The sequence below is a fragment of the Elephantulus edwardii genome, unplaced genomic scaffold (assembly GCF_000299155.1).
Source record: "Elephantulus edwardii isolate Elephantulus edwardi_28Jun2011 unplaced genomic scaffold, EleEdw1.0 scaffold00405, whole genome shotgun sequence".
Classification (NCBI taxonomy): Eukaryota; Metazoa; Chordata; class Mammalia; order Macroscelidea; family Macroscelididae; genus Elephantulus; species Elephantulus edwardii.
The window spans coordinates 629,074-639,010 of record NW_006400155.1 but is presented as its reverse complement, the minus strand read 5'-3'; the positions used below and the strand labels follow the sequence as shown (position 1 = coordinate 639,010).

Below are 9,937 nucleotides of genomic sequence, written 5' to 3'. Positions count from 1 at the left end.
ACTTGACTACAACTCATAGCAATTCTATGAACAACAGATCAAAATCTTGCCCTTTCCAGCACCATCCCCATGATTTCTGACAAGTTCAAACCCACAGTGAGAGGCCATTTTGTTGAGGGGTTTCCCTGCTTTCTCTGATCTTACTAAGGTCTTTTTCCAAGGATTGGCCTTTCAGGAAAACATGCCCAAAGGTTCACCATCTTTGCCTCTAAGGAGCAACCTGGTTGTACTTCTTCGAAGACAGATCTGTTTATTCTTTTTGGCAGTCCATCTGGTAATCTTCTCCAACACAATTAATTCAAAGGCGTTCAATCTTCTGTTATCTTTATTAATTGTCTAACTCAGATGTATAAGAAACAACTGAAAACATCATGGCTTAGACTAGGCACACCTTAGTTTTTAAACTAAATATCCTTGCTCTTTAAGACTTTGGAGAGGTCTAGTGGAGCTCTGGTGGCCTAGTGGCAAGAAGCTGTATTGCAATCCCAGAAGTACATGGTTCGAATCCACCAGATGCTCTGCCAGAGAAGGAGGAGCAATAGCCTCCTATACCAGTCAGATCTGATTTGACGGGACACGCACACACAAAATAATAAAAATAATAAAAATTTAAAAAAAACAAACTTTGGAGAGGTCTTTAACATCAGATTCTTCCCACTGTAATAGATCTTCTGATTTCTGCTGTTACCTTGGGTATTGATTTAGAACACAAGCAACATGCAGTTGTTGACAACTTCAACTTTTCTCCATGTACATGGTGTGATCTATTCGTCTGGTGGTGAGGATTTTAGTTTTCCTGAGGTTGAAATGGAATCCATGTTAAAACTTGCAGTCTTTGATTTTAAGTGTGTGCTTCAATTTTTCTTTATTTTCTGTACGCAAGATTGTGTTATCTGCGTAAAGTGGGTTGCTGAAGAGTCTTCCTCTAATTCTGATGCCACATTCTTCTTCAGATAGCCCATTTTTAGAATTATCTTCTCAGCATACAGAGATTGAGTAGGTATGGAGAAAGGACACAACCCTGATTGTGGTAAAGAATGCTAAATATATCCTTGATTATTCTGAAACTCTTCAGGTGCAATTATAGGTTACAGAGTATATGAAATTGGCTTAGAATCCATTAAGTTTGTCTATTTCTTATGCGCTAGAAAGGGAATCTTGAATATTATAAGGTTGTCAAATACTCTCAAATTACTATGTATGCTTAATGTAGTTCTAAATAAAATGCAATAGGTGAGCATTATAATAGGGTTAACTCCCTTTACTAAATTATCTAAAAGAATATACAAAGAGATAGAAGAAAAATATTGGATGAAATTAGTCCTGCTGTTGCTGTTGTTAAATGCCATCAAGTGGTAGATGACTCATAGCAACCCTATGAATGAAAAACCTGAATACTTGAATAACTTTCCTCATTTCTCCATGTTTATAGAGTTTCCAGAGGCAAGCTATTATGGAAGTGGATGCCACTCCTGCTTCCAAGCCTGCTTTAATTGGGGAGCTCCACCAAACACTGTCCACCATAGGTAACCATTATCGCATTTGACACATCAGTGTCACACTGTTCAGCTTCACAGCAACCAGGAATTACCTCTATATAGCAAATGGACAGACTAATGCTACAGCTTAAAACAATGTTTGACCAGAAACAATTAAAACCAGGCCTGGGCTGGCCCTCGGGCCCAAATGTGCTTTTAAATTGGAGGCAGAGTCAAATTAACTCACAACCAGTGGCAAGTAAACATTCCACCCTAATCCTCACCAGAACAAGCAAACCAACCTCTATAGAATCTGGCTGTTGCAGACAACCTCCAACCTGAATTCCAAAATTAGCCCTATAAAAGATTAAACATAAAATTAACCTACAATAACTACACATGTGTGGATATCCATAGGACTACTCAATTACATGTAAAAGTTTAGTTTAGTACATAAAATAGGAAGCTCGTTATAGTGAGAACTACACACAAGAACCTGGAAAACCTGGGATTCAGTTAGAGAAATGCTCTCATTTTATTTAAAGATTTCAGGCTCTAAAAAAAGTCTCACTGAAGGTAAGTTACACACAAGTCCACCACTCCTCATTAAGCATTAAAAGATGAATCCTTTGATTAAACAGTGATACATGAATACGATTCTCATTTGTGTTAGTTATATTTAATATATTGTTTGTTGTACACCATCAAGTTGGAACCAATCCAGAGCTGAATCTTCAGTAGGTTTTCAGAGGCAATAAATTTCATGTGAGGAGACTGCCAGTATTTTTCTTGTGGAGCAGCTGGTGGATTTAAACCATGCACCTTAGCACTGGTAGGACAATTCCTTGCCACTGAGCCACTAGATTCCCTATATTTAATATAAACATTTCAATTAAAACAGAGAATCACTAAACTCTTATGAAAATTAGTAGAGAGTGCAACTATATTCAACAGGAAAAGAAGAATAATTACTAATGGGGGGAGGTGAAGGGAAACAGAAGAGTGAAAGAAAGAAAGAAAACAAAGATTAAATTATAATGTATGGAAGATCCACCGAAAGTATTCCTCCAACACAAAAGAAAATTCTCTATGAAAGAGGGGGAAAAAAGTTATCATTTACAAGGTAATGGGAAATCCAGGGAACCCTGCTGGCACAGTCCTCAGGGAGTTGCTTGTTTATTTTCAAGAAGGATTAAGTTCCAGTTTTTAATGTTTAATCTAGAAAATTTAAAATATATTAGAAAACTAGTCAATGTTTGTTGGGACAAGCTTAACTATAAAGGAGTACTTTTGTCAACACTCTAAGTTAGCATTGAAATTGCACAGATTTGTTCCTCAGCCGAGCTATTATACTCATTCTGAGCATAGGTATTTCAGCCAATAAGATCTGAGAAAGCTCCACTTCTGCTGCCACTGAAGCAATGTAAGATGGCATTTTCTTCTCTAAACATGTCAGCCCCAGTGACAGGGGAATGTCAGTTCCATAACCAGAAGTCAAAGCCAGAAAACCAAGATTAAGTCTGAACTCCTTACTGTTCCTAATGGTTGGAAAGAACCAGCATTTTCAAGAGAAGTCAATTCCAGAGGACTCTTGCAATATTGTTTCCAAAATACAGAGAGCCTTACCTGAAAGAATGCTGGCCTTTGGTACAGAAAGCCTTAAATGAAAAGCATGTTAATGAAACTGTGGAGCTGACTAAAGGCAGCAGGACTGTTTGCACAAACAAGAAGACTTCTGATCCCTATATCTTTAGGACCAGAGACCTAATAAAACTTTTAGCAAGGAGTGTTTCATTTGAGCAGGCAACACGAATTCTTCAGGATGATGTTGCATGCAATATTACTGCAGGTTCTTTGGTAGGAAATAAAGAAATATTTGTAAAAAGAAGACAACAATTTATTAGTCCCAAAGGATCTACTTTGAAGGCATTAGAATTGTTAACAATCTGTTATAGTTCAGGGTAACACAGTCCCTTCAGTGGCTTAAAGGAGGTTCAGAAAGTAGTCCTAGATACTATGAAGAATATTAATCCAATATAGAACATTAAAACCTTACTGATTAAATGAGAATTGGCAAAAGAGTCTGTCTGAATTAAAGTTGCCAAGTTGGGAATGATTTCTGCCGCAGTTCAAACCAAAACTGTGAATGAACGCAAGGAACATAAGGAAAAATCTGATAAATCTTAAACACCATTCCCACCACCATAGACAGAAAGTCAGACTGATAAAGAATCGCTGTTGGTGAACACTTTTTGAAGGCAAGTCAGAAGTAGTGACAGAAAATGGAAGCTGTAAAGGGAAAAGAAACAGAATTTCTCAGTGATAGACAAGAGGAAAGAAACAAAGCCTTTATTCCACCTAAGGAAAAGCCAGTTGTGAAACCTAAGGAAGTTCCCACTGAAACGAAAACTGATGTGGCTGCCATCAAGGAAAAGGTAAAGAAGGCAAAGAATAAGAAACTGGGAGCACTGACAGCTGAAGAACTTAAGCATAACATGGCAGCAAATGAAAAGAAGGAAGAAAAGAAAGCAAAAAGCCTAGCCCTGAATAAAAATTTATTAGTAAAGGCTTTTGAAGTGTATTAGGACATTAATTGCCCTATCTATGAAAATGATACTTTGATTCCCCCCCCTGAGTTTCTTTTCTTTCCTTTATAGAATAAAATGTTTAATAAGTAAATGATTGTATCCATACCCGTTTTGGAAAAATTTTGTAGTAAAAACCAGTATATGTGTCTTTATATGTTAGATTTAATCTGTTCCAAGCAATATTTTACCCATGCCTGATTTTAGGAGTAATTCTTTAGGTTGTTTTATATAAAACTTTTTAAGTAAAAAAAATCCACCACCACCCAAATTAAAATAATGTTGTACTGGCACAATAAAGATAACTCTTAAAAAACCAAAAGTCGGGGGAGCTCTGGTGGCCTAGTGGCAAGAAGCTGCACTACAATACCAGAGGCACATGGTTCAAATCCACCTGATGCTCTGCCACGGAAAGAGGGACAATCTCCTCCTGTACCAGTCAGATGTGATTTGATGGTACACACACACACACACACACACACACACACACACAAAAAAAAAAAAAAATAAAATTTTTTTAAAAAAGAATAAACTCCAATTAAAAAATTTAAAAAAAAACAAAAACAAAAACAAAAGTCTTCACTAATGGACCAAGATGAAAGAAAAAAGATTTCTTCATATTCTACTAATAGGCAACATCATGAAGGTAAAAAGATTTCAGCTGTAAACTATTTCTTTCATTCTACTTGTACTTGAATCTACAATCAACAACCATGATTGCACCAGTCAAGAAATCAGAAGACGAGAGGCATTGGGAAAACCTGCTGTCACTTATGTGCTACTGAGATGACTACAGCTCACAGTGAAATATGAACAACACATCTGAATTGTGTGCCCTATCCTCTACCACAATCTCTGATATGCTGGAGCCCACTGTTAGAATCCCTGTGTCAATCCATCAGGGTTTCCTTTCTCTGATCCTCCACCTGCCCCAACAGGAGGTCTTTTTCCAAGGGCTTGTCCCTTCTGGCAAAATGCCCAAAGTACATGAAATGAAGTTTCACCATTTTTGCTTTTCAGGAACACTCTGGTTGTACTTCCTCCAGAATAGATTTGTTTGTTCTTTCGGCAGTTCGTGATTTTCAGTACCCTTCTCCAACACACAACTGAAAAGCAACATTTTTTCTGTAATCTGTATTCACTGTCCAACTGTTAGAAATAGGAAGCAATAGCAAATATCCTGGATCAGGCACATGTAAGTCTCTAAACTAGCATCACTGCTCGTTAGCATTTTGGAGAGGTCTTTAATAGCAGATTTCCCAATGCAGCACACCTTTTGATTGTTTGACTGATGGTACCATGGGTGCTTATTGTAGATCCAAGTAAATTTAGAATCATTGACAACTTAAAATATTTTCTCCACCTATCATGAAGTTTTCTACTGGTGTAATGGTGAGCATTTTTGTCTTCAAGATGTAGAGACATAATCCATATTGAAGTCTTTGATCTTCTTTAGTAAGTGCTCCAAATAAGGTTGTAATCTGCATAGTGCAGGGTGTTGATGCAGCTTCTTCCAATCCTGATGCCATGTACTTTTTTCATATACTCGAGTTTCTCAAATGCAAACCAAAAATCTCATTCTCATGTATTTGGGGAGATTTAAGAATAATTTTAAATAAAGTACCTAAAGTTCTTTGGACTATTCCTAATGTGTTAAAAATAAATAACAGCACAATTCTTTTAAAAATACATTTGTCAGAAAACACATAGAAAAGTACTACTAAAATTTGTAGCAAACAAGATTTATTTAGGATTAAATAGTGACTGTTTTCATATCCCTTATTTGACCATGACAACCAAATTCATTTAAGTCAATAAAAAGAATTTTTTTTCTATAAAATATACACATGATGCAAATATCTGAGCTCTCAAATTCATACTCTAAAGTTCAAATTTAGATTTAGTACAATATGACAACAATCGGGAACAAGCGGTGCACTGGTAGATAGGCTGTGGGAGGAGGGAGTGGTGAGAGAAGAACATATGCAACAATGGCTGACTGAAAATCCAACTTTTCTGTAAACTTTTCTTAAAATGATAACAAAATGAAGTTTTTTTAAAAAAACCCCAATAAAGTTAGCTGTGGAAACAGCTAAAAAAAAAAAAGTTTGGTTATACTGAATCAAAGAAGTAAAGCAAAGTTTTGAAAGTACTCCACTAATTCAAGCAACATTTACCAAGCATTTACATGTCAGGCACAATAATTAAGGAAAATACAAAGGTATACTTTTTGTCCTCCAAAAACTCAATCGTGTGGAGACCAAAATGTGTAAACAAATATATAAAGCATGAAGATAAAATAATCACACAGCACTGAGCCTGGACTTCTAACATCCTCAGAATTTACATCAATAACTTTTCTACTCAAAGATAGAATCTTTCATGTTACATGAAAATGACGATAGAATCTATCTCACAGAGTTGCTTTTGCTAAATAATATATGAAGTACTCTTAGGACAATACCTCCTAGTGCATTATTAGCATTAAGAGCAGATGGAAAAGGAGTTAAATGTTAACTATTTGATGAGGAGGCAGAAAGCCAGGGGGAAACAACAATGAAAGGCATCCGAGTAGAAATAACTAAAATGAATTCATAGAACAATATTGAATTTAAGATCAATAGCAAGATTGTTTTTAAAAAAGAGAGGTCTATTACTCAATGAGTGCCAAAAGAAAATCCAAGCTTGATATCTACAAAAGGACAGCACAGCTTTTGTGCTGGCTAAATACACACAAGAAGCTGTTAGGAGCTGGAATTCACTCGACAACAGCTGGGTTTCTTTTGGGGTTGTTTATTTTCTAATTTGTTTTTCAATACCTCAAACCTCTTTCCAATGACAGTGGTTGTTCTGTTTAGGATGAACCCATATGGAGAAGCCAGGGCTTGAAGAACAGAGGGTGAGGAAAATGAGGTCTTCAGAATAGACCATACAGGAGGCGGGATGGAAGACAGGAGCCTGTCTAGGAGCAAATACAAAGACTATTTCCCAAGCCGTAAGCAATTGACTTTAGGGAGCAAACCCGACTTTATTTTTAATTGTTTTTGAAGAAATGGCTGTAACATTTCAGTTACAATGACAATTAAAAATTCCCACTACCACATTTGCTAATACACTTAGGAGTGGTACCACATTCTCTCCTTGAGTTCTTCAATAAACACAGAAGTAGAAGGATCACCATAGATTCGCTTCTATAGGTCCCGAGGGAACTGTGCCGCTAGCCCAAAGCTGGTGCTTCTCTGGTCGTCTAAAACCACCCGGGGTTCTGTGGGAGAAAGATGGGCAATCTCCTCCCATGCTATTTACAGCTTCTGAAAACCTGCTGGAAGACCTGCTATGAGTAGATTCCAACTCGACAGCAAGGAATTTGCCTTTTTGGTTACCTATATATATTCTGTATCAGTAACGACTTCTCATGATAAATCTTTCCAGACAGAGAGCTCTGATAGCTTGTCATTATGTACCGTCACGTCACTTGCAACTCAGAGTGACCCTATGTACAACAGCTCTGAAGCCTGCCCTGTCCTGAACCAGTCTCTTTGACTCTGATATACCTTCCCCTCATGGCCCCAGTCACTGTATCAATCCATCTCATCCAGGGTCTTCCTCTCCAGCACTGTCCCTCCACCCTTCCAAGCATGATATCCTTCTCCAAGTACCAGTTTCTCCCAGCCGCATGCCTCAAATATGTGTGATGGAGCTTCAAAATCCTAGCCTTTGAGGAGAAACTTGGTTTTACCCCCTCTATAGCAGACTTACTTGTTTTCTTGGTGGTGCATGGTGTTCAAGACTCTTCTCTAGTACCAAAGCTCAAAAGAACTGATTCTTCTGCCATCCTTAGTCACTGTCCAGCTCTCTGATGCATAGCAAGTAACTGTGAAGACCATGGGCTAGATCAGGCACACCTTAGTCTCTAGACTGACATCGTTACTTCTCAGTACTTTGGCGAGATCCCTGACAGATTTCCACAGTGCAATTCGTCTTTTGATTTCCTGACTGCTGGTGCAGAGTGTTGATTGTGGGGCAAAGCAAACTGTAATTGTTAACCTCAATCTCTCATCTATCATGGTGCTGCTAATTGGCACCATGAGCCCAGCCTCTCAAATGACCTGATTCACATACAGATTGAAAAGGTATGGACACAAGATGCATCCTTGACACACTCCTTTCCTGATTTTGAATCCTGCAATATTTTCTTACTGTTCTGAGGAATGCTTCCTGGGCCAAGTACAGGTTTCACATGAGTGCAGTGCAGTGTTCTGGTATTCCCACTCTGTTCAAGTTTAGCCACAATTTGTTGTAATCCACATAGTCAAATGCCTTTGCATAGTCAACGAAACACAGAAGACATTCCTCTGGTACTCTGCTTCCTGCCAAGATCCATATGACATTGGTGATAATGTCTCTTGTGCCATGATCTCTTTTAAACTCAGCTTGTATTTCTGGTAATTTTTTGTTAACTTATTGTTTCAGTCATTTTTGGATAATCTTCAGCAGGATTTTGTTTTAGTGTGTTATTAGTGATATTGTTTGATAATCTCCACACTGTTGGGTCACCTTTTTAGTGGTAAGCAATTATTCTTCCAATCCAAAGGCAAATGGTTCAAATACAACACGTGCTCCAGAGGAGAAATACAGGCAATCTCCTCCTGTGTTTTGCCATCTCTGAAAGCCTGCTGAAGGGTCAGCAATGAGTAGGTTCCAACTCCATGGTACACAGCAGGAACAACATGTCATATTAGTACATACCTCATTCTTTTATTTCTTATACTTGTTTCCCAATATAAAGTCAGATTGATGAAAGCCTTGTCAATCTTATATTACTCTGGGAATTTCTAGGCACAGGAATTATCTCATTCTTTTTAACAGTTGTTTAATATTGGTGAAGAGATTGAGATTGTAAACAGCTTTTGTTTACTTGGCTCCATAGTCAACACTCTTGGCACCAGCAACCAGGAAATTAAAAGACGTATTGCATTGGCTAAGTCTGCTATCAGAGACCTCTCCAAAGTACTGAAGAGCAATGATATCAGTCTGGAGACTAAGGTGCACTTGATACAGGCCATGGTCTTTATTTACAATCACCTGCTATGTGTCAGAGAACTGGACAATGACTAGGAAGTCTAGAAGGAGAATTGATGCCTTTGAGCTGTAGTGCTGGAGAAGAATATTGAATATACCACGGAGTGCTAAGACAGGTTTGTCCTGGAGGGGGATAAACCTCCAAGGATTCTGAAGCTTTGTCTGACATACATTGGACGTGTGCAAGGAGGATCAGTCCTTGGAGAGGGAAGGGTGGAGGGACAGTGCAGGAGAGAAGATGGATTGATCCAGTGACTGGGGTAATGGAGGGAGGTGTGTCAGAGACATTAAGACTGGCATAGGATAGAGCAGGGTTTAGGACTCTTGTACGTAGAGTCACTATGGGTCGCAAGCCACTCGACGGCACATAACAACAACAACAACAACTTTCATGTGTAAATATAACATAATTTAGCCCAATAGAACCATTTAGGTTGTTCTCGGTTATTTTTAAGTGCTGTTATGAATGCTTATGAGTGTGCCTGTAACATAAATTTCTGTAAGTGGAATTCGCTTTTCAGTGGTTATTGTTTTTGTTGTTATGTGCCATCGAGTCGCTTGCAACTCATAGCGACCCTATGTACAAGATGTCTATACGCTCTTCTATCCTGTGCCAACCTAGCCATCTCAAACGCACTTATTCTCACCACTCCAGTCACAGAATCGATCCATCTCAAAGGTCTTCCTCTCCTTCGCTGCCCCTCCACTCAGTGGTTATATGTGTTGTAAATTTTTAGGCATCTGACCAAATGGAACTTTAAAGAAATAATAATAGCTTGCAATATACTCCAA

The 9,937-nt window shown here is 38.1% G+C and overlaps 1 pseudogene; it reads left to right on the top strand.

Moving 5' to 3' along the window:
* Positions 1 to 2,927: 2,927 nt before the first annotated feature.
* On the top strand, positions 2,928 to 4,063 carry LOC102850442 (annotated as a pseudogene).
* The last annotated feature ends 5,874 nt before the right edge of the window (positions 4,064 to 9,937 follow it).